Raw genomic sequence first — 19,636 nt, 5'->3', positions numbered from 1 at the left:
GACAGTAGAGATCAAGATGAAGATGGTGGATGATCAACGGTGGAATTCAAAAAGAGGAGTGATCCATGTGCACACACAAGTCAACCAATAGAATATAAGTTGACTTGTCATATAAGACAAAAGTCACAAAGCCTTTTCTTTTAATTACAAAATAGAAAAAGGACTTTATATGTGCACTTTAAGTGGGTTAGAAGAATGGGGTCTTTTATTTAATTAAAAGGGGACATGTTCTTTTAATCAAATAATGAACTTAGGATAGCATAGTCAAACTATAGGTTATAATCAAATAAATTGATTATTAGCAATGTGGTCTAGGTAAATGATTAAATTAATTTAGCCAAAATGTTGAAAAGGGGGCTAATAGTCTAGATGACCATTTTTAGGTGATTACATTTGCCCCTCTTTGACTAATGCGTGATCAATCTGGGAACACATTATTTCAAAGAAAATAGAAAGCTAAGTAGGTGATGATAGATATAGATATATGATTTTGAAGAACGAAATGTAGAAAAAGATGGCAACTCCTAAATGTACAGTCTGATAGTGGTAGTACTGAATAGTAGGAAAAGATGATGTCATAATTCAAGAAGAATGCTAACACTTAGCAAAGTAGATAGATCAAGAACAAGTGAGAAGATCAAACAAATGCTCCTAAGAAATAGATGGTTGTAGCAATCAGTGATAGAGTATTGTTGCCCCCTTGGGATCAAAATCGAAATGAGGTAAGAGGATGCAAAAATTGGCTAGACATGAGAAAATTAGAATATAGCAATGTCCAATATGAAAAATAGATGATTAGAACCCAAGAATGATTATAAGAAGCTAATAAAATGCCCCAATTTGACTAGAGTGGGCCTTAAAGGATATAGCATAAAAATTAGGTCAAAATGAGTAGAAAGGTGATTTTAGACATGAAATGGTGAATTGAAGTAGATATGAAGTATGGAAATGATGAAGACATGAAGAAATAAAGATGCCCTAGCGATGATTCAGAGATTAGACCTCAAAAGGTCAGCTAACTGCTCCGAAGAAAGTAGAAATTTAAAAGACAATTTTGACCATCAAGATGAACTCGAATTTGGATTTTGATCCCGAAAAATGAATCCAGGATGTCAAAAATATTTAAGAGGTCAAAACTTTATATAATATGATGATAAGATAGAAAAGAGATGAAGTGAAAGATTAAGAAGGTAAAGGACATGAACAAGAAGAAAGTAAAGAAATATATGAAAGGAGTTAGCCAATATGTCTACGAAAAGATGAAGAGAGAGCTCTCCCCATATGCAACAATGCAAGACTAAGCTAGAAAATGAACCTAAAATGCAAGCTAATATGAAAAGTGGTTTACCAACAAGAAGTGCATAACATTTAGACTCTTAATTTCATCATTGAGCATTTATTAGGGACATCATGAGATCATACAACCATCACTAGTATAACCATGAGGATATGAATATGATCGATATTAGATAGGTATGTGGAAATCCAATCTAAGCATCAGAGACATGTAAGTCAAGATAACTACACGATTAGATTCCCTAAGTTTAATTTAGCAAGATTACACATGTATCAAGGCATAAGCGCTAGGATAAACCCTGAGTGCGATCTTGCAAAATAGTCAAGGATGATACATTTGTAAGCCAACATGTTGAATAGGACCATCATAAATGCTTACAACACTATAGAAAAACAAAAGTATACCCACAAGAAAAAATCAAGAAAATATGTCCCATGCCCCTAGTCTTCTAGTCAATGTCATCCTTGAAAGACTATTAGGGAGGGAACACATGGCAAAGAAATCATCATAGACAACACACAAAGTAGATAAAGATCAGCATAGCTCAGTCGTTTAAGTGTTAAAGTGCGTGTGTGCAAGTCACTTGGCCATTTCTTCAAGACTTGATTCTGATAGTGAGAAATATTGCGACATCGAAGACCATAGGTAAACTATCTGAAAAGTGTTGAAAACACTTGATATCAAGGTGGGGGAAGTGTTGAGAAACACTATTTTGTGAGTTGTCAAAGAAACCCAAATGCACAAGAATACCTCAAAAAGGCTAAGTAGTTATGCCCCTGAGATGAGGCCAAGAAACAATTCCAAGCTAGGAAATGTGTAGCAAAGTAGGTGATTGAGACTGATACACATAGGTGCAAGGGTTTCAAGTAGTGCCTGTTTCTAGGTTTTCACCACTTGACAGATTTTTATTTTTTTTTAAGGGCTTTTTTCAATTTTTCAATTTTTTTTGGTGATACATCAAAGCGCCTATTGCTAGGTTTTCACTAAGATGATATTTTTTTCAAGACATTTTCTCATTTTTAGGATTTTTTAACATCATATATGATTTTTTGGATTTTTTAGAATAATTTAGATATCACTAGTTCTCAAGCAAGATCACATCATTTTCTCCCAATGTCTAGCAAGGTATAGGACACGATGGAGAAACAAGTCGATGGATAAGCAAAAATGGATGAAAAAGGAGCATGAAGCAAGTAAAAGTGATCCTCAAGGACTGACTCCTCAAGAGTACCCAAGCTAGGGAAAGGGGTGAAATAGTCATATGAAGCATATTTTGGATAAGCAATGGAAGTAATGAGAAAGATAGCGTGTAGGATAAGCAGTGAAGCCAACAAGTGCGATAGCATATAAGATAACTGATGGAAGCTAATGAGTAAGATAGAATGAAAGCGTGCAGTCCAAAAGAGTAGCCATGTCAAGAGACCTATGAGAACCATGTTTCATTTATTATGATCAAGACCAAGGGGTCAACTAGATAGTATAGCAATGGGATAGAGCAATAAGAATAAAGCTCAAGATAGAGGCTATGAGTGAATGGGAGAGCACAATAGAAAATCTGGTGGATAAGATAGCCTAAATGCAAAGATAGCTCAACATTGTCAAGATCAAAGAGAGAAGAAGGGATAGATGGATGATGGAAGAATTATGCATGACGCCTGTTTGCCAAGTTTTCATCATGGTACTATCCAAGGTGTCACAAGAAGTAGTTTTCACCATAAGATAGATTTATTTCTCTTTACTTTTGCTACCAAGGTGCCACAAAAAGTGGTTTTCACCAAGGCACATTTTCAATTTTTTTCATTTTTTCTATTTCTTCTTCTTCTTCTTCTTTTTTGAATTTTTAGAAAGAGCTGAAGTTGTTTGTAGATAGTGCTCCTATAGAAAAGATAAGTCATGATAAGCCGAGACCATAGATTGGTATGCTCAAAGATGTTGATACGGTGATGAAAGGGAAATGGTAGTAGGAAGAATATATGGAGGATAAGAGTTCATGTACTCTTTGATGGTAATAATTTGGAACTCACTAATGAGGAAGATATTAAGACTTGGGCCACACAATACTTCCATAGAATTTATAACCCTTCCCTAGTTCAAAAGAAACCTAACACTGAAGAAGATTTGCTTAGTATTATTAATACAGTGATTGGTGATAGGATGAACAAAGACCTAAATAGAAAGGTTTCAAAAGAAGAACTTAAAGAGGAGGTATTTTATATGTGAGATTATAAAGAACCAGGACTAGATGGTTTTCCCCATTCCTTCTTTCAAGAATTCTGGAAAATCATCAAATATGATGTGGTGTACATGGATGATAACTTTATAAGGATATGTAGAATCCTCAAACAACTAAATCAAAATTATATTTTTCTTGTCCCCAAGATAGATTAACCTACCTAGGAAAAATTTAGGCCAATTAGTCTATTTAATTCTATTTATAAGATTCTGTCAAAGGTGGTGGTCAACTGCATAAAACCTTTCCTTGAAAAAGTTATTAGTCCTAATCATAATGATTTTCCAGATTCTTGATGAGGTGATAACCACCAATGAGTTTTTTCATTCCATAGAGAAGAGTATAAATCTAGGTATGGTGTTAAAGTTAGATATTTTGAAATCTTATGATAAATTTAGAAGGGAGTTTCTACTAAAAAATCATAGAAAAACTTGGATTTGGAGAGAGGATAATTATGTTAGTTAAGGTTGTTATCAACTCAGTCCAATTTTTGGTCTTGTCCAATGCATCACTGAGGGAGTTCTTTAATTCTATTAGAAATCTTCTCTAAGTTTATCCCTTATCACTATACTTATTTATTATGGTGGTAGAGGTCTTGGGTAGGAACATCCTTACTATGGCTACTCACGAGAAGATTCTAGGAGTCAAACTAGCTACTTCTTTGTCCCCGTAGGCTCTAAAACAACTTGTTGACGACACCATTTTGTAAGAGATATCTTCTATAAGGGAAGAAAAATATTTAAAGAATATTTTAAATTAGTATTTGGAGGTTTCTAGTTATTACATAAAATATCAAAAGAGTAAGTTGTAATTCTTTAACATGAATGTTAGCTTTCAGCAATGCCATAACTAGGGAACTCAACTGTAAAGGAGCTTCCCTTCTTGAAACAAACCTTGGTCTCCCCCTTACAACAAAAGAAGTCACTGCTTAATTTTGGAAAGTTGTGGTGGAAAGAATGCAAAGGAAACTTGTGGGCTAGAAAGGTAAGGTTCTTAGCAATGGTAGGAAACTCCAACTCATTGATGCATCTCTACAAGGGATTCCAATGTATTTTTTATCCATGTTCAATATGTTAGTCCACTTCAAGGATATCTTGGAAAAAATACAAATAAACTTGTTATGGTCAAGCAATGAGGAAAAAATGAAGATGAGCCTAGTTATTTGGGACAAAGTTTGCAAGCCAAAAACACAAGAGGGGTTGAATCTTAGAAAAATGGGACACCTAAATAATGCCCTTATAGCTAATATTGGAGGGAGATTATCTAAAAATTCATCTGGATGATGTAGAATTATAAGAGCTAAATATCTATAGGGGAGGATGTTTAACCAATGTTTGTACATTGTTTACCTCTTGACTAGATCAATAATCTTGTTGAATATTGTTAAAGAAAAAAAGTACTAAAATATTATAAACTTGTTGTGGCACAATGCATTTCTATGCTATAATTTTCTAATTAATATATTACCTATTTGTGTAGCGCACCTTTCTTGACTCCTTAATCTCAACATTTTATTAAATAATATAGTAGTGAGGAATATTAAAAGTAGTATAAGTCTTGTTGTTGTTGCACCTAAAATTGTTGAGAGCCACCATTTTTAGTTTCTAATTTGAGATGTACTTTTATAATTATTAGAAAAAATAAAAATCTTAAAACCCCTCTTTGGTGGCTTATATATGTGCACTTACCTAATAGTAAAAAATGAGCTTTCCAAAGTAAAACTTTGAATATATAATAAAAGAAATCTCTCTCCATATAGAAAGCCTTATATTCATCTTTAAGAAGTATTATTAAATTTTATTTTCATACTATTGTTCTCTTTGTATTAGTTTTCATAGACATTAAAAATTTGACATGTTAGAAAAAAATCATGATTTTGAATAACCAAGAAAATGTGTGAGGCTCTCATTAGATTCTATAACTTCTATTAAAAAATTAGTAATAAATTTATCTAAAAAGTCAACTCAATAATTTATGATTATTTAAAATGGGAAGGGTCTGAAATCATAACAATTAAAGTAACATCAAGTCTTAAACATACAACCCAAAGGATCATGAGCAATGACCCTACCAAAAATCAATCATAACTAGAACTAGCAACTACATCTAAGCCAAAACAAAAACTTTAAACGAATCCATGCTAGGTAAAAAAAAAAATACCCTAGCCATCTAAAAGATTTTTCAAACAAAGTAAGTTGCCACTAGTATATAGCATGAAAAAAAAATTTCTGGTTCATAAGACCATAGTATACCAAAAGAAGCAACCACATTTAACCATGTTGCACCACACCTAGCAGTAAGTACCACCAAGCAAGAAAACCCATAGCATTGAGAACCAGCACCCAAAATTAAAGGGACCCAAAATCAACACAAGTTACCAAAGAAAAAAATGACCCCTTTATTTTATACCTTGAACTCAATAAAACCCTAGGAGATCTCATATTGTCAATCCTCCTTTCTTAGAGTCTCCTCCTTCCGTTTATTATTTTCCTCTCTCTCCTCTAGCTATGCCTTCAAACTCCATATTTCCCCTTCCATCTTGGTCAAGGATTGAATTCTATGGGAGGCCAAATTATTAATTTTCTCTCCCAGTTGGGCATGCACATTCTTGATAGACATCAAGGCCTTTAGCATTGCATTCCTCTCTTCCTCATGGGGTACTTTATCCTTGATATCCTCCACTTGTTCCTCTAGCTTCTCCAAGCTATTGAGCTTTTCTTCAATGTCTCAACCCAATTCCCATGTGACTTGATCCCTATGACTAGTCATCCAATCAAAAAAAATTCTTTCAGCTTCAGTAATTGGCTCTAGCCTATTAATCTTTATGTGAGTTGTATGCATTTGAAAAAGAAGCCACCTAGCCACCACTTTAAACTTATTATAACAAGAGGCCATCTCCACAAAGTGGAGGGTTAGTGTGTCCAAATAAATTGAGCCGTCATCTTTTTTGGAACCACACTAGGAGAGGGCTCTCTAGATGCACAAGGATCATTTGAGTAGCTTAAATACACCATGGGGGAGGGGGAGTACATTGTAGAACCCAAGGAAAGAGGAGAAAAAAAGTAAGATGTGGTGTCTAGGATCAGATAAGGTTTAATGGCTAAGGATTCTTTCTTTGAATCCTCCAAAACCTCCACAGTATCATCCTTTTCATTGTAAAGTTATTCTTCTTTCTTGGATTTATGGGGAGGAAGAGTCTCAACTAAAAAATTAGAGGAATTGTTTGATGTGAAAAGAGTGCAATGTTGCCTCATTGTGGAGGAAAAGACCTTGAAAATATTATTATTAAGCTCATGGGAGGACTGAAGGGTCATATTCCAATGGAAATCATAAAGTCTAAGTAAAATCCCTGAAGTCATGTTTTAGTGGGGACTTTATATTTTTGGATAGATAGGGAAAGGGATGAGTAATCCAAAAAGAAAAAGAAAATAGATCATTCCTGTGAAAATGATTCAGCATAGGAAAACTGTGGGAGTGAATCATTTTGACCTTCCTTCACAAGTGAAAATTTGAATGAGAACCTTCACCAAGGCCTTGTAAACCCCTTCCATGACCTCTTTGTTGAATCCATGATACAATTTTGGGATTTTTTAACCCGACTTCCTAAACCTCTCCTTAGCATCTTTGAAATAGATTTTGGTGTTTCTCATAATCTTGACCCATCCATGCTCAACCAAGGGATAGTAGAGATGGACTCTAGGGTGATGACAAACAAAACACAGCCCATCTTAACCTTTCCACCATCCCACAACTCCATAATTTTCTAAGAAAGCTATAGATTATAAACCTTCATGTCTATGATATAATTTTTTATACTATCCTACTCAATGATCTCTCAGAGCTTCTTGTTATTTTAGCAGTCTCCCTATTCGTTACGCTCAATATAATAAGGGTCTCCTCCTATCCTTTTATTCTAATGAAAGTAGTAAAAACACATTGCTTCAAAAACTAATAGACCCACAAATGGAAAGATGACCAAACCTAAGCTTTTCTTTGTAGTCACATTAAACTCTAAAACTAAAATAGAAATCCAACTCATAAAAATGCTTCACAAAATGTACCCCATAAAGAATAATAATGCAAAGTTTATTAAAGCATGATTTATGTGCTATCATGAAAGATCACTTCATACACCTCCTTTAGGATGGACAAAGAGTCATCCAAAATTTTGAACCCCTTAGTTTATTTCCCCACGCTCACCAACATATTTGCAACATGATTTCCCTCATGATAGGTATATTGAAATGACACCTCCACTAAGTTTCTTAACATATGTTTTATTTTTGCAATGACATCCCTACCATTCCAACCTATCTTTGTCACATCTTTTAAAATATGGATGTTGTTTAAAGCATCCCCTTTTTTTATTACGTTTTTCACATTTTTCCTAGTTAGCACTAAGACCCCATGATAAAGGGCTAGGAGTTTAGCTACATAAGTATTCTGGACCCCAAACTTCACCTAGTAAGATGCCAAAAAATCCTCTTTTGAGCTTCTCAAAATGCCACTTTCACCTACCCACTATTTAATATTCTTTTAAAAGTTGATATCCGATTACTAATACTAAAAGCTCTCAAGTTATCCAACAAGCCCCATTGACTACCAACCTCCCTATCATAGGAATATGATGTAGAACCATGGTTAGTAGGATAAAGGGTCTTCATGTTCTCCTTCACATTTTGGATATGCCCCATGCTCATTGATTTAGCATTTTCACTTGTTTCCCTTAAGATCATGTTGTTGCATTCCTTTCATAGGCACCAACTATCATCTAAAAGGCACTATCTCCATAGCTCAATGATAAAGGGGTGAGGAGAAGGGGATCTGCGAGAATTGAAGACCTCTTTAGGTTCATTATTCAAACACCAATACACTTTTAACAGGCTATGATATGGCTAACTTCCCAAGAAAAAGGGTAGGAGAAGAGGATGTGGACTATAGACTCGGCATCATTTTCGCATATAACACTCCTATTAATAATTTAAATTCCTCTTTTTTGGAGATTTTTGAGAGTGAAAATCTTGTTATGACATACAATCCAATTAAAGAACTTAACTTTAGGAATGGCTTTGTTATCCCAAATCCTTCTTCAATCAAGTAAGGTTGGCCAATTAGGAACTAGTATCTTAAAACTAGTTTTAATAGTATAATCTCTCGATTTGGAATTCTTCCATATGACTTCATTCATTTGGTCTAGTCGATACAATCTTAATGTATTCATATGAATTAAAAATTTAGAAGAAAGTAGTTTTAAATCAGATTTAAACCAATTGATGTCAACCTTCTAGTTCACCATGTAGTCCTACCTTGAACCCTAGTCTATTGATAAGGACATCCTTTAGAGATGGAAATAGAGAGCGATAGTCAAAAGTAGGCATATGTGCCCCAACATTCATCTAGAAATCCCCAATATCCCCATTACCCACCTCCCAAGAGGAACCTTGAGTGAGGAGGGGGATAGTCTTCTTTAGAATATTCTACATAATTAACCCTTATATAAGGGGGTTCTTCAACAGGATGATCCCATTCACATTATTAAGATACTTTCCTCTTAAAATATTGGCCTAGTCCAAATTTGACTTCATCACATTCCATCCAATCTTCAATATGAAGGCCAAGTTCATAAGGTGGGAGTCCCTTATATTCAGGCATTCTTGATCATTAGGAGAGAAGACCGTTTTCCATTTGACAAATGAGAGCCTCTTCTTTTCTTCTAGTTTAGTCCATAGCAAATATATTTTGATAGTATCCAACTTTTTGGTCCAAAGAATTGGCATATGAAATAGGGATATAAAATATTGAGTAGAGCTCTAAAGATTCATCATTAGCATCTAGATTTTCCCATCATTACTAAGAAGACAAAATATAAGTTTTAATTGAACTATTTTGAGAAAACTAGCCCAAACATTATTGTCCACCCTAGAAAAATTCAAGGGCATACCAAGATAAACAATGGGAACGGCGATAATCTGGCAACCAATAATTTAAAAATAAATGTTTTGGGAACTCTGGGGGGCATTGAAAATTATACAAAACTTTAAAACAAATTCAATTTTTGACCCAAAGATAGGGTATAGTCCACTAGATTGTGCCAACTATTGTAGCTTCTTAACTTGTCAGCGTGTCATCCACAAACTACTAGTGTGAAATAATCTCTATCATAGAAGAGGGGTTAAAGCCTTTAATAGTACTAGCATCTACCATTCTACTAACATCTCAACCATTAATATCAGGTAAATTGATAAAGAGATAGGAAGATAAAAGATCACCTTGTCTTAGACCACCAGAGATACTAAAGAAACCCCTTGGGGAGCTATTGACTAGCACAGAAAACTTAGGCATTTTTAAAGCAATCCTCTATCAGCTAAAGGATTCTTTCTCTAAATCCAACTTTCTTAAGGACCTCCATAAGAAATTCTCGTGAGACCATGTCAATTATTTTTGGAAATGTCAAGCTTAAGTATCGTACTTTATTTTTCCCCTTTATCCATAAAGTGAATCACTTCTTTAATAGTAACAATAACATCTTTTATTTTCCTCCTAGGAACAAAACCTTTCTATTGAGGGTGGATCAAGTGATCTAGAAAGGGTTTGATGCAAGAAACTAATAATTTATAAAAATAATCTTATATAAGGTATTACAAAGGCTGATAGGTGTAAAATCCTTCAAATTGTTTGTCTCAGTCACCTTAGGAAATAGAGAAATAAAGGTATTGTTGATCTCTTTAAGAATAGCCCCTAAAGTAGAAAAATCTTTGGCTGCCCAAAACACATATTTTCCCACTATATCCTAGTAATTTATGAGGAACAATGAAAGAAAAGCATCTGACCATGATGACTTGTAAGGGCTCATGATAGAGGTGGGAACTCTAACCTCCTCCAAAGTACCAAGTTTCTCTAACTTTAGAAGATATTCTAAGGGGATACAAGTGGGAGCACATTGGAGAAAATTGGTCATTCTAGCTTCTGAAAGATGATTGAGGAGGTTGGTTAAGCGGGTCTTAAAAGTGAGGGACCACCTTGTGTACCACTTCCACTTTTTGATTAATATTACCTTGCTCTATGGCTAGATCTTTAATTGAGTTCCTTTTCCTATGCTTTGTCATTGATTGATGGAAGAATCTAGAATTTTTTTCTCCATCATTGATCCATTAGATCTTGAATATTTGTTTCCAAAGGTCTCTTTATTGAGAATGATATTCTAGATATTAGACAAAAGACACTTTTCTTGCTTGTCTCTTTCCTAGTCCCATCCCATGGATTACATCTCCTTTTGTAAAGAGTGTAGTTTGTATTTTATTCTATCATTTTGTTCAAAAATATTTCCAAAAGAAAAAATATTCTAATGTTTAAGATGTTACATCAAAACTTTTAGTTTACCCACAAGACAAAACATATCAGTACAAATAAGTTTACAATTCCACCATTCTTTAAAATGAGTGGGGAAATTTGGGTTAAAAGTCCACATATTTTAAAATAGAAAATGATACTTATCTTGTTGAACCAAAGGGTACCATTTGAAAAAAAGTACAATGATGATCATAAACAAACCTAACAATACCAGAAACTGAGAAATCTTGAATGATGTTCCAATTTAAGAATAGAAAGCATACGTCTAACCTAACATGGATCAAGTTGTTTCTAGAGTGCATGTTGGACCAAGTGAAACTTACAACATGTACATCCAAATCCTAGAGCTTCCTCTTTGAGATAAATTATGTAAGTCTGGTATAATGTAAGAAAAATCAATCATAACACCTTTTTTTAAGAATTGAAAAGAGGGGTGTTGAAATCCCCAATCACCATCCAATATTTAGACATATTGTCCTTATTGTCCAAAAGGATTTTCTCCCAATAGATCTTCCTTTCTCCCACCATATTTTGTGCATAAACATTAGTTAGATTCCACACAAGATCTATATTATTATGAGACAACACCATGCTTTGGACCTACTTTCCTTTGTAGAAACTAGAACTAGTCAAGAGGCAAGACTTCCAAATAATGGCTAACCCACCTGAAGCCCCATTAGATTTAATAAAAAAAAATTAGAGATGAAAGGTAGATATACTTGCTAATAGTAGAGAAACATGCAACATGTATTTTTTTTTCTTGTTATAGAATATCCAAGTTTAGATCTTTAATAGGGTACTTAACAAACATCTACTTTTGTAGACTGTCAAGGCCTCTCATATTCTAGGAGACCATACTTATTGATATTTATTGGATCACAAGTGCTCGAGAGTGCTCTAGATCTCACTAATGATGTCCTATGCCAACTTATTTGTCAAAAAACTACTTGAATGCCTCCAAGTCTTCTGGGACATTCTCACATCAATATAATTATGGTACTTTAAATTGGAAATAGGGGGTGGGAGGGAGAATACTAAAGGGGAAGGGGAGAAGGGGAAAGGGGAAGCAAGGGGGCTATTGACAACAAGGGGAGAAAGTGGGAGAAATTGGGGGAGGGAAAGAAACCAATAGAGGGAGGGGGCAGGGTGTAAAAGGGAAAGGGTCAACATGGGGGTAGAACTAACTTTTGAAGGGAGGGTGGAGGGAGGGAGGCACAAGGATCTAAGAAGCAGTTATAAAGAAGAGAGGCTTCTCTAGCCCAATACCTAGGGACATGGGCATGGGCCCAAAAGTAGAGAGTGAAAATCTCTACAACCACCTAAAGAGAAGGCTTTGCCAGAGAATCCTTAGGGAAAGCATTTGAAAGGTGGATATTCATAGAGAAGAGTTGGTAGAATTGCATGGAGTTCTCATACTCTAGGGGTTGATAAATAGAGAGATAAAGAGGGTCTGGTTATGAGTCACAATATCAACACCTAGAAAATCCTTAGATGAGTTGGATATGCCTTTAAAGACCTCTCTATCCCATAATTTGAGGGGAATCCCAAGAAGTTTTACCTAGGTGGAAACAAAACCAAAAAGATGAGCCATTGGGTCAAACCCCAAGTGTCATTTACAAAGTTGCAAAAGAAACTTGCTTCAAAACCATGGGCCACATACCAAGATACATAGGAAGTATTTCTTGAGGGAAAAAAAAATACAAAAACATCCTTTGGGCAATGCCAAAAATTTTACCAAACCTTTCAAAGCCCAAGTAGACAAATCCCATTTCTTGAGAAAAAATAATATATGATCTTTTTGTGTACATAAAGTATCACACTTCTACAAACCATTATTCTTGAGAGAACCCATGGAAGAGGAAGTCTCAAGAGCCCACTTATAGCTCTCTATCTATGATGTACAAAAGCTATGAGATGGTGGCCCTCAAATGAACCAAACTATGCAACCCTTGCAAGGTGCACCATAGAACAAGAGATTCAAAGAGTAGAGGCAAGAGTGCCAATATCCAAGAATCTAGAATAAAATGCAATGCAAATATAAGCTATTCTAAATGAATTGTAAGCTAACAAAGAGAATTAAAATAAAGTATAAAGGAAACTAAGCTAAAAATTATTCCATAATGTAAGTGGAATGAGAACTAAGCTAAAATGAAAAAATGCAAGAATGCTCCAAGTCTCCAAAAGGACCAAGAAAACCTACACCATAACAATAGCATGAGTTACTAAGATCTTTAGATTGAGCAGAGAGCCCACCTTTTTAAAGAAAAAATGGATGGTAAAGATTAAGAGGAAAAAGAGGCATAATCAAGGGAGGAGAATGCATCTTGAGTGATCCATGTGTACAAGCATCTCAACCAATCACATTTAATGGTTGACTTTTGAGAGGGTTTGAAATATGTGAAGGAAAATTAAAGTTATTTTTAAAATAGAAGATTCCTCCCACCTAGAAAATTGTGCATTCATGTGTAGACAAAGATGTCTTTTATTTTATTTCTATAATACGAATAATGTTTTATGTGCTCACACTTAGGATAAGTGGGAAGTGGGGATTATATTTAATTATAAGGGGGACATGTTCTTTTAATTAAATATGAACTTTCGATAAAAAGGTCAAACTATAGGATAAAATCAAATAAATAGATTTTTGGAGATTTGATCAAGGATAAGAATTAGATAAATTATCCAAAAATGCCAGAAGAAGGAAGAATTTTGGAATGGATGCATGTCCCAACCACTAATTTAGAAACCAAGACACCACACTGGGGTGGCTTAGATGTAGAACAAAAAAGGGGTAGTCTGGGGGAACATGATTGAACACCATTGATAGTGAGTGTGTAGGAACCGAGGTCTTCATGCTGAAATCCCAAGCAATTTTAGGGAAAAGAAGAGCTGAGAGAGATGCATAGGGATGAAAAACTCACTAGGAGGCTTGCTACTTTCATCCTATAGAGATCCTTCCAAACTTGAGGCCATAGTATGAGCACTCCCGTTCTTTTATCCATGCACTTCAATCTCTTTGGCTCCTTTAGCCAACTCCCACTCTAAAGTTGCAAAGCACATTTCAAAAAAAAATCAACTCAATATGTTATGATGAAACTCAGTACACCAAATATTATGTATAGTAGAAAATTCACAGGTATGTGTTGTAAACTTATTGATAGTAACATTTATCATTAAAAAAAATATTTTATTTCAACAATATTGATTGTGTACTGAAAAAAGATTAATTTATATATCAACCTATGGTTTGAAATTTCTCAAAATTATTTTGTACTAAATTGTATTATGTACAAGCATGTATAGAGAGTGCTCCCATTGAAGAAGTTTTGAGATTGAAAAATATATATTCTAAATGATTTAATTATATTATATAAACTATGATACCTGAAAAATAGCAGCACTTCCTTCTATGTGTTTCACAAAATAAAATGTCCTTTTCTACTAAAAATTATTTTCCACATAATTAACTAACCTCAACATTCCTTAACCCACTTTTAGCTCTCATAAGCTACTTCACGAAAAGAAAATACTTTAATATCTCTATCACTAGTATTTTTCCTCCATAATGTGACTCAATTTACTATTCAATTTTTATTTTTTATTTGTTTTCCTTTGTTATTATTTTTGGTTTATCAATTTCATTCCCTATTGAGGCTTAAAGACTAAAATAGGGGCTTGAGTTAGTCAAATCCTTAAAAATTCTTCAAAAGAATCTCATATCTATTTGTCTAGGTTGAAGGATTACAAATCTAAAGATTTGTGTTCTTAGAGTCTTTAAATTGATTGGAATGATAATGTAGGTATCTTATAATCTAAGCATTGTGATGACATTTGAAGATAGGTGATAGGTTTCTTTATTTTTTTATTTTCTATTGTTGTAACTTTTGGAATTGTGTCTCTTTGTAATTTAGTAGAATGAAATGTTTTGCATCTTGCACTTATGTAAATATAGATACAAAGTTATTTTTTTAATATAATATTTATATTTATCTTTCTCCTAATTTAGAATTAGTATAGAAGTTCAATTAGCATTGCTTCGAGTAACTAATAAATGTGTATTGAGAATAAGTCAAACTAACATTGACATGTCCAAAAGACATGGTATTGAAAGGCTCTTTCCATTAGTTCTACTCTTTATTGGTTTCCCTTATAAGTGATAAAAAAAAAGTACATAGTCCTTAACTTATTTTATTACTCTTTTAAAAATATATATTATAAAATTATAAAATAGCATTTAATTTTTGAAAAGATATAAAAAATAAAATAAAAAAAATGTTTCTATAATAAATTTCATATCTACAAATACTATACTAATAAGTTGACATAGTTCTTTTGGGACATGAAAAAGAAGTTTATAGACAATTAATAGTGAATATTAGCTTGTATTAAGAAATAATTTGGAGTAGTAATACAAATTAGAATAAAAAGTGAAAAAGGCCTGTTTTTGAATAGATAGAAATATATAGAACCGGGAAAGTAGGGAAAACAAATCTTTGGAGACAGAATTGAAAGTTACAGATGTGATTCTCCATTCAAATTATTTAGTAAGCTAATATCCCCACAATATCAACCACCCCTAAAATCTTGGCCTTTCCTAAAACTACAAAAGTATCATAGCTGATCAACGCCATTCATAAACTTTTAAATTCAAAGGAAACCGTCAATCCATTGTAGCTTTTGGTGAATAATTTCTTATGGCCCAAATTGGGGGAATAAACCTACAAAAGAGGTACTTAAGCGGGCAGCCAATTTAGAAATTTCCATTAATAATGTGTCCATTGCATCACAGCTCAATGCCATTATAAAAATCCTAGTTTTTGTATAGAATAGTTCTCTGCATTCAAACATACTTTTCGCAAGAAATTCTTTTCAGTAATTGTTGTTTTTTTCTTCTAACTTTCATGGCGAGAAACAACGAAAGGAAGAGGCTTAATGAGCTCAAAGATGAGATAATTAGTGTAGCCTTTAGAGTAATGTTTATGGTTTTTTGCTTTGTAGAAATGTTTGATCAACAACTCTTTCCAAATAGAGTTGATCACAAGCTCAGTGCTTTACTGCTTTGGTATCTTGCTACAGTTGTCATCATTATGACTTGGCTTTGGATAGGAGCACCAGACGACGAGGAAGATGATTATGAGGAATAAAAATTAGTAAGAAAGAAAGAAAATGAGGTTCAAAAAATGGTGAGAAAAAATGGAAATGAGGGAAAATAAGCGATAAATGAAGTTAAAAAGGTAGTGGGAAAAATGGAAATGAGGGAAAAAATAATAATAAATGTGACTAAAAAAGTAGTGAGAAGAAATGAAAATGAGGAGAAAGAAGCAATGAGCATAGAAGAAGGTGTGGTAAAAGAACTAGAAGAAGGTGTGGGAAAAAGAGATACAAAAACATCCTTTGGGCAATGCCAAAAATATTGCCAAACCTTTCAAATCCCAATTAGCGAAATCCCATTTCCTAAGAAAAAATAATATATGATCTTTGTGTGTAGATAAAGTATCACACTTCTATAAACCATTATTCTTGAGAGAACCCATGGAAGAGGAAGTCTCAAGAGCCAACTTATAGCTCTCTATCTATGATGTGAAAAGTCTATGAGATGGTGATCCCCAAATGAACCAAACTATGCAACCCTTGCAAGGTGCACCATAGAACAAGAGATTCAAAGAGTAGAGGCAAGAGTGCTAATATCCATGAATCTAGAATAAAATGCAATGCAAATATAAGCTATTCTAAATGAATAGTAAGCTAGCAAAGAGAACTAAGATAAAGTATAAAGGAAAATAAGCTAAAAAGTATTCTATAATGTAAGTCGAATGAGTACTAAGCTAAAATGCAAAAATGTGAGAATGCTTTGAGTCTCCAAAAGCAACAAGAAAACTTGCACCATAACAATAGCATGAGAGACTAAGATCTTTAGAATGAGGAGAGAGCCCTCCTTTTTAAAGAAAAATGGATGGTAAATATTAAGAGGAAAAAGAGGCATAATCAAGGGAGGAGAATGCATCTTGAGTGATCCATGTGTAGAAGCATCTCAAACAATCACATTTAATGGTTGACTTTTGAGAGGGTTTGAAATGTGTGAAGGAGAATTAAAGTTATTTTTAAAATAGAAGATTCCTCCCACTTAGAAAATTGTGCATTGATGTGTAGACAAGAATGCCTTTTATTTAATTTCTATAATAGGAATAATGCTTTATGTGTGCACACATAGGATAAGTAGGAAGTGGGGATTTTATTTAATTAAAAGGGGGACATGTTCTTTTAATTAAATATGAACTTTGGATAACAAACTATAGGATAAAATCAAATAAATAGATTTTTGGATATTTGATCAAGGATAAGAATTAGATAAATTATAAAATTATAGAAAGGGGGCTCATAGTCTAGATGACCATTTATGGATGATTACAATCTCCTCTTGCCAAACATACCCACAAGCAAGTTAGTGAGCCTAGCCAAACTCGTAAGGAAGAATCTTGGGATGGATGCATGTCCCAACCACTAATTTAGAAACCAAGACACCACACTTGAGTGGCTTAGGTGTAGAACCAAAAAGTGGTTTCTAGTCTAGGGGAACATGATTGAACACCATCGATAGTGAGGGTGTAGGAACTAAGGTCTTCATGCCCAAATCCCAAGCAATTTCAAGGAAAAGAAGAGCTGAGAGAGATGCACAGGGATAGAAAACTCACTAGGAGGCTTGCTACTTTCATCTTGTAGAGATCCTTCCAAACCTAAGGCCATAGTATGAGGACTCCATTTCTTTGATCCATGCACTTCAATCTCTTTGGTTCCTTTAGCCAACTCCCACTCTAAAGTTGTAGAGCACATTTCAAAAAAAAATCAACTCAATATGTTATGATGAAACTTAGTGCACCAAATATTATGTATAATAGAAAATTCACAGGTATGTGTTGCAACCTTATTGATAGTAACATTTATCATTGAAAAAATTGTTTTATTTCAACAATATTGATTGCGTACTAAAAAAAGATGAATTTATAGATCAACCTATGGTTTGAAATTTCTCAAAATTATTTTGTACTAAATTGTATTATGTACAAGCATGTATAGAGAGTGCTCCCATTGAAGATGTTTTGAGATTGAAAAATATATATTCTAAATGATTTAATTATATTGTATAAACTATGATACCTAGAAAATAGTAGCACTTCCTTCTATGTGTTTCACAAAATAAAATGTCCTTTTCTACAAAAAATTATTTTCCACATAATTAGCTGCCTCAACATTTCTTAACCCACTTTTAGCTCTCATAAGCTACTTCACAAAAAGAAAATATTTTAATATCTCTATCACTCTTATTTTTCCTCCATAATGTGACTCAATTTACTATTCTTTTTTTCCCTTTTTTTTTCTTTTGTTATTATTTTTGGTTTATCAATTTCATTCCCTATTGAGGCTTAAAGACTAAAATAGGGGCTTGAGTTAGCCAAATCCTTAAACAATCTTCAAAAGAATCTCATATCTATTTGTCTAGGTTGAAGGATTACAAATCTAAAGATTTGTGTTCTTAGAGTCTTTCAATTGATTGGAATGATAATGTAGGTGTGTTATAATCTAAGCACTGTGATGACATTTGAAGATAGGTGATAGGTTTCTTTATTTCTTTATTTTCTATTGTTGTAAATTTTGGAATTGTGTCTCTTTGTAATTTAGTAGAATGAAATGTTTTGCATCTCGCACTTATGTAAATATAGATACAAAGTATTTTTTTTAATATAATATTTATATTTATCTTTCTCCTAATTTAGAATTAGTATAGAAGTTAAATTAGCATTGCTTCAAGTAACTAATAAATGTGTATTGAGAATAAGTCAAACTAACATTGATGTGGCCAAAAGACATGGTATTGAAACGCTCTTTCCATCAGTTCTACTCTTTATTGGTTTCCCTTATTAGTGATAAAGAAAAAATTACATAGTCCTAAACTTATTTTCTTACTCTTTTAAAAATATATATTATAAAATTATAAAATAGCATTTAGTTTTTGAAAAGATATAAAAAATAAAATTAAAAAATGTTTCTATAATAAATTCCATATCTACAAATACTATACTAATAAGTTGACATAGTTCTTTCGGGACATGAAGAAGAAGTTTATAGACAATTAATAGTGAATATTAGCTTGTATTAAGAAATAATTTGGAATAATAATAAAAATTAGAATAAAAAGTGAAAAGGCCTGATTTTGAATAGATAGAAATACATAGAACTGGGAAAGTAGGGAAAACAAATCTTTGGAGACAGAATTGAAAGTTACTGATGTGATTCTCCATTCAAATTATTTAGTAAGCCGATATCCCACAATATCGACTGCCCCTAAAATCTTGGCCTTTCCTAAAACTACAAAAGTATCACAGCTGATTAGCGCCATTCAAAAACTTTTAAATTCAAAGGAAACCGTCAATCCATTGTAGCTTTCGGTGAATAATTTCTTATGGCCCAAATTGGGAGAATAAACCTGGGAAATCGGTACTTAAGCGGGCAACCAATTTAGAAATTTCTATTAATAATGTGACCATTGCATCACAACTCAATGCCATTATAAAAATCCTAGTTTTTGTACAGAATAGTTCTCCGCATTCAAACATACTTTTCACAAGCAATTCTTTTCAGTAATTGTTTTTTTTTTTTTTTCTAGCTTTCATGGCAAGATACAACGAAAGGAAGAGGCTTAATGAGCTCGAAGATGAGATAATTAGTGTAGCCTTTAGAGTAATGTTTATGGTTTTTTGCTT

This window comes from Cupressus sempervirens, chromosome 9 (genome assembly GCF_028749045.1).
Source record: "Cupressus sempervirens isolate cs-2001-9-10 chromosome 9, ASM2874904v1, whole genome shotgun sequence".
In the NCBI taxonomy this organism is placed as follows: domain Eukaryota; kingdom Viridiplantae; phylum Streptophyta; class Pinopsida; order Cupressales; family Cupressaceae; genus Cupressus; species Cupressus sempervirens.
Note: the sequence above shows the minus strand (reverse complement) of the source record.